Source organism: Pteropus medius, unplaced genomic scaffold, assembly GCF_902729225.1.
Source record: "Pteropus medius unplaced genomic scaffold, Ma_sr-lr_union100, whole genome shotgun sequence".
Classification (NCBI taxonomy): domain Eukaryota; kingdom Metazoa; phylum Chordata; class Mammalia; order Chiroptera; family Pteropodidae; genus Pteropus; species Pteropus medius.
Genome location: NW_024349800.1, coordinates 41,357,168 through 41,364,091, shown reverse-complemented (window position 1 = coordinate 41,364,091; position 6,924 = coordinate 41,357,168). Strand labels below are relative to the sequence as shown.

The following is a 6,924-nucleotide window of genomic DNA, read 5'->3' as shown; positions in this document are numbered from 1 at the left end:
AGCCATTTTGAGATGATCACATTTGTGGGAGAGTTCTAGGAGAACATTTAATAACATGAATAGACGTTCATGATATTTTTAAGTGAAAAAAGTAATAGCTAGCAGATTACAAATTGGCTGAGAGCTAGCGTTGTCTACAAGTCTACAAATAGTCTATTCCAAAGGCTTAGGACACATGCACACATGTGCACATGAACACATGAATGGTGGCAGTTACCATCACAGATTCCTGGAATGACACATCCACTGTGCCCTTTGTCCTAGTGAGCTGGCTTTTGTAACCAGGGAAACAGCCCTCGTTCATGATATAAAGAAATATTGGGGAGATAGTCCAGCTAAAGATAATGAACAGGGTTATATTGTTCTCTGGGTACTTAGTGATCTTTTCTTTCTTTCTTTTTTTTTTTTTTCAGTTTTATGACTTCTGACAATCAGCAGTTAGTTCTCATCCTCATTGTATGTAGGTTTTTGAAAATGGTGACAGGTACATAGGTATATAGAAATTGTTTGCTGAATCTTCCTCCTCATTATATTTTCTGGACAACCACACATAAATACCGTGAGACAGTTCTCATTCCTTTCACCCAGACAGCTTTGCTGAGCCTGGTGTTAGTGCGCACGACTGGCCTTCCCACCCCTTTCAAGGCAAATTTCCAGATCTCTTTGAGTGCCTGAGGGGCTCGCTTCCTGAAGCCCACTCCCTTGATGCACCTGTGGATGGATGTTGACGGTATACTCTCGGGCTCACTACTTCCTGATGGCAGAATGACCCTTCTTCCCTCCACCCTTCTTTCTGGGAGCCATTCTGCTGGGCCCATGTTGGAAAGGCTGGGTGATCTTAACACGCTTTTCTCTTCCATGCTCGCCTGTAATGCCAGCCAGCACCACAGGAACATACAACCACAGACACCCCTGCTGCTTAAAGTCAAGCCAAGAGTGGACTTTACCACCATCTCCTTTGCTTGCTAATAACTGAGTTAGAACTATATTAGAGGAATGGACTAATCAATAAGGGAGACCAGAAGTCTTTCAGTCCTGTAGAAACTATAAAACCAACCCTAATAGGAAAACTAGCTGGAGTCCCTGGGATCAGGCCTGAGAGATCGGTCTGCCCAGACCTAGCTGACTTTTCCCTTTTGGCTGCACCATGCCTGGATGCTGGACCCTTACTGGGAAGCAACGACCAGAAGGGAGGAGATTGAGTCAGGTCCTGATAGTTTGAAAAGCCTGCCATAGCTGGAAACTTATCTCTGCTATCCATAAGTGGTGTTCGTTTTGAAAAAAGCATCCTTTAAAAACAAAAACCTTTATTTTGGAATTATTTGGGTTTCAGTAGTTTTTCTACAAATGCCCTTTTTCTGTACCACTATCTAATCTGGGATCCTACACTGCATTTCATTGTCGAGTCTCCTTAGTCTCTTCTGCTCTGTCACAGTTTCTTAGTCTTTCTCTGCCTTTCACAACCTTGACAGTTTTGAGGGGTATTGCTCAAGTATTTTGTAGACTGTCTATCAGTATAAGTTTGTCTGATATTGTTTTCTCATGATTACACTGGGGTTATGGGTTGTGAGAAGGATACCAGAGGTGAAGTATCCTCCTCTTCACACCAGATCAGGGGGTATATGACATCAGCATGACTGATTATTGGTCATGTTAACTTGGATCACATTGGTAGGGGCTGTCTGCCAGGTTTCTCCATTCTAAAGTCACTACTTTTTCCCTTTTCATACTTTATTCTTTGGACCAGACTCATTAAGTCCAACCCACACTCAAAGGCAGGGGAACTGAGCTCCACTTCTCAGAGAGAATAGTATCTACTATATTATTTGGAATTCTTCTGTAAGGAAGAATTGTCCCTCCCTCTCTTATTTACACATTTATTGAATTATTTATATGCAATCATCCTTTAATTAAAAACAATAAATATACTTGTTTAAGTGAAGGTGTTGGGTCAGTACTTATGTTTTTAGCAAAGTTGACCGTCCTCCTAATAAATGGGTAGAAGAACAAGGACTTTAAAAACAGACAATTTCAACTCAGCTCTGCCACATAATAGCTAATAGGACAAGTTTCTTAATCTCTCCATTCAGTTTTCCTTTTCTGAAAATAGACATATTAAATACTAAAAATACTATTTTATAGAGGCATAAATATTCAATTAGATAATTTAAATGCATAGCATAGGGTCTAACAAATAGTGCTTAGTAAATATTAGCTGTTATTTATTACATGATTTAATTTTATTAAATTAAAAAGTATATTTGTACATATGCAAATGATTACATGCATACACATATACTCAGAATCAGTGGTTGATTGTATCCTTACTAATATTTTTCTTCTCTGCATATTTGTATATCCTAAGTTTTCTATAATAAATATTTATCATTTTCCTAGTAAGAGAAAAAAATAATAAAAGTTACTTCCCAGAGTAATAACACCTGGCATTGCTAAAAGTGTGGGAAATGACCACTTTCTCATACCACTGCTGGGAAGGAAACTTGCTAAATCTCTCTGAGGAACGTCTTGGCAGTAAATATCAGAAACATTAAAATTTTGCAGACCATCTGACTGAGCAATTCCAAATAGCTGTACTGTATACTGTACAACATTTTTATCCAGATAAAAATGTTGTACAGTATATATGTACTAACATTTATCCAAACTAACATTCAGTATGGCAATTATGAAAGCAAAAACTGGTAATAACTGAATCCTACACATGAATTCTGGTCCTGTGTAGTCAAAGGATCATTTGTAGCAGAGTGTTCAATGAAATTTTTTAAATGTTCACAATACATTTAAGTGACAAAGGGCAGTTTCAAAAATTATGGCCAGTATAATTTTATTTTTGTAAAAGGCACACACACACAAACATGCACACAGAAAAAAGTTGTTTAAAAATATTTCTAAATGCCACAGTTATCACTGGGAAATTGAATCACGAGTGACTTCCTGTTTTCTTATTTGGGTTTATCTGTATTTTTCAGATTGCCTACAAGAAACCTAAATTATTTTTAAATGTAGAAAAAGCCAATACTATTTTTAACACTGTCATCATTGGAAAATACAATGTATTATATAGAAGAGAATATAGTTAAAATTCTACCACTTAGGACTAATCATTATTAACAATATATAATGATAACGCTAGGGTGAATATCTCTGATTCAAGCTATTTCTGAGCTCATTATATTCTATAATAAAATTAAAGGAGAATTCCTAGATCAATTGTGTATATCAATCTTATAGAATTTTGCTTGTAATGTATGCTTGTATGCTTACAAAGAGCAAAAGATTTAACTTCCTATTTCTTGATAAAAATCAACAAGACTCCTTAGTTTGTGGCTTCTAATTTACTCAGTGAATCTCTCGTTGGAAAAATGTGTTTTCTTTGGAAATATATTCCAGATTCTTATTTGAAAACAAATTTTTCAACCCCAATAGAAACTTCAAAACCTGGCCCAATGTGCTACAATAGAGAAATGGAGGTAATAGATCAGTGTTCTTGACTCATTAAGCTAATGTGATGAGGGCTAATTTGCTGGTGATATTCTGATATGGAATTAAGAAGAGAGACTATAAATAATAAAAATAAATTAAAATTAAAATGTCATCAATCCTAGGTTTTATCATTTTTAAAAATATAGGCTTGCTCTTTTTAAAAAGTTTGAGATGTAATTCACATATCATAAAATTCACCTTAAAGTATGCAATTCAGTGGTTTTTAGTATTTCACAGACTGTACAACCGTCACTATTATCTAATTTTAGAACACTTTCATCATTCTTGCTTTTGGAATTTACTTTCTCATTTTAGTTTATAGTTATTATACATAGAAGCTGCCTCAAATCCGTTATCGAATAAAGCAATGAAGAGACAAAAGTAGTTAAATTAACAAATATAGTTTTGATCAGCTACTTAATCTGTGTTTAACATTTCTTTGGGTCCTTTAACTTTCCAAGGCCTTAGCTTTCTTATCTGTAAAATCAGAAGTTTGGCATGATCTCACGAAGGACTCTCTGATTTAAATTCTATCGTTTTATGCAGCATTCACATGACTGTTCACATTTCATGATCATTTCAGTACTGTCACTTTGGTTCGAGCCAGGCCTTGCATCTACAGAAGAGGAATATGCAGATGTCTTCATTTACTAATGTGACGAGATCTACTCAAAAAGAGACCAAACATCTTGTTACAGTTTGGGGCTAGCCATTTAGCAAAGGACACTGTTTTTACATAGTTATTTTAACTAAGGTTGGCCTGAGATACCACACAGATGTAAGAATTTAGAAAAGCTGAAAATGCCCCAAAGAAGAGAACTTGGCTTCAGACAAATGTTCACCACCTTTAAATGAAAGATGAGGTGAAAATTTTAGTGGAAATTTTGTGATATTTTTAAAGCCAACTCTGCCACTTCCTGGCTACCTCTGAAGATTTCTTACTTGCTAAAAAACAAACAAACAAACAAAAAAAACTACTCCCTACAGTGTTTGGGAGAGTATATAAGAGAGTATAAATAAAGGACCCAAAACAATATCTAACATCTAATAAGGGCTCAATGTAATTTAGCTCCCTTGCATCAGTTAATGTACCAAGAACATAAAGGCCTTCAGGAAAGAGATAATAATATGTGTATATAAATACAAAATACATGCATAAATTGGTGAAACTGGATGAATTAAAAAAGCCATAATTTTCCTCCATAATGCAACAATAATTTGTACTTCAATATAAATATATAAATTTATAATATAACTATATAAATATATACATTTCTTTATATTTAGAACATTGATTTAAAATATTTTTTCCCTTTTCTTATATAAGGCTTGAGATTTCTACTATTATTTAATGCTTCTCTCTAGCTTTGTCAAATTTCCTAAAATATTCAACTGCACTGGTCATTAAAGATTCCCTTACAAGTTTAGAAATTCTGAAAATTAAAAAAAACAACAACAAAAAACACTTTGTGAATTTGTGCAAGATAATGTAACTGATGGTTAGAAAGTCGAGATAAAATAAAAATACTGTAAATAATATTCTGGGATTTTACATCCTGAGACTGCCAGAAAATCTCCTGGCAGTGTTGCTAGATGGAGTCTTCCTGGGATCCCAGCCAAGGATTTACTTTAATCCTTAGGAATTGTGCAATTTGAAAATTGAAGTTTCAATTTCACTTGCACTTAAATAGCTAGTCCATCAGCCATGTCTATTCCCCTTTGTCGATGCTATTGATCAAAGGGCATGTTGTGCTCTTACTGGGCAGGAATGGTATTCTTCCTTTTCAGAGCGGTGTCCAGCTCAGCTATGGTGTGCTATCCTCTGTGGCGTCAGGCAGATTACAGTGCTTACTACAAAACAACAGCAACAACAAAACGAAACCAAGCCCAGTGTTGAATAACATAAACCATCTTAAATATCTTTGGTTTGCTTAAACCATGAAAGCTGGGCTCTTGCAAAGTAACTGCACCCCCAGGATTTTGCATATTACCACCATGGAGTGAGCTCTCTGCAGCAGACAGGATGGAGAAAGGGATGTCAGTGTAGATCAGAAAGGTGGAAGGACACAGGACTAGTTCCTTCCTCTTGAAGCAGACAGAGCACAGTCCCGAGGTAGGCCCTTTTTCTATCCTCATCTCTCCCATCAATCTATGACAGACCTGAGAAAAGGAGGGTGGAAGAGGACACAGGAACAAGAAAAGGTAGATGACAATTTGTCATTTCACAAAATATCATAGCTGGAAGGAAGGATCTTTAGAACCACTGAGCTTGACTACTCCTTATTAAAGACTGAGGGGCCAGAGAGAGAAGGGGGACATGCTCGACAGTGCAGTTAGTAGCAGAATTGGCTCTAAAATCCAGCCAAGGTATTTCTACTTCTCCACACTGCTTTGATGCCTGTTCTTTGTAAGAAACAATGGACATGGCCGTAGGTACATTTCTACCTCCATTCCTCACCCCTTGTGGTACTTTTCACTCCCAATCCCGAGAGAAAGGCCCAGTGTCGTCAGGTTGCCCTTCAGCCATCCAACAGCCCACCGACCCCAGACCAAGGCTCCATTTTCTCAGCACACTGATGACGAACAGCTCTTGGGAAAGAGATTCCTGTAAACGAATTCACATAAAAATTCTAACTGGTACTTTATCTTCCTAATCTTCTCAGTAGGGTTACTTTGGAACCCAGATGAATTTCTAAATGTTAAATATTTAAGGCAGAATGAGGAAGGGATTTTTATCTCTTCTAGACCGGTCTGCCTGTCGGGCAGAATTAGTCATGGTCTTGCTCTATTTCAAGTCATAAAGGGTTCAGGTCACAGGGAAAGGCAAACTGGTGAGTATGAGGGCGAGGGGGATGAGGTCCTCTGTCCCAGGCTCAAAGTATCGCGAGCGGTTCCGCCATTAACGCGGCGAGCTCCCTGGAGTCCGGGCACTAGCAGCCCCGCGTTCCCTTTGGAATCTGGATGTGGAAATGGAAGAGGGGACTTCTGCTGGAGCCCTTGAAGCCAACTCGTGGCTAACACTCCATAATTTATAGGGAATGTTTGATAGAGTCCATTTTGGTGAGGGATTTTTTTTTTTTCTATATGGAATTACATTTAAGGAATAACAGAGTGTATGGCACTTAAAGAGATGTCAATCTCCAAAAAAGATTTATTTTAGGGATTCGTTTGAATTCCATCTAAGATTATTTTAAAATTGTTTATATAAGATAGTATTGGTATTTTACAAAGGGCTCTTATCTTAGACAAGATTAAATACCATATGATCTTCTCTAAGCTGAAAACTGCAGGTCGTAGAAAGAGATTGGCAAATCCAGAAGGAAGGAAATTGAATAATGGAGCAGGTGTTTGTGAGAGCAGAGCGTGAAGTGATGGGTATCTGGTGAAGGAAGAAACTGATGACAACAGGATAGGAATTCA

At 37.0% G+C, this 6,924-nt stretch overlaps 1 pseudogene; it reads right to left on the bottom strand.

Annotated features, from left to right (window-relative positions):
• Positions 1–243: 243 nt before the first annotated feature.
• On the bottom strand, positions 244–996 carry LOC120622108 (60S ribosomal protein L31-like; annotated as a pseudogene).
• Positions 997–6,924: the final 5,928 nt, after the last annotated feature.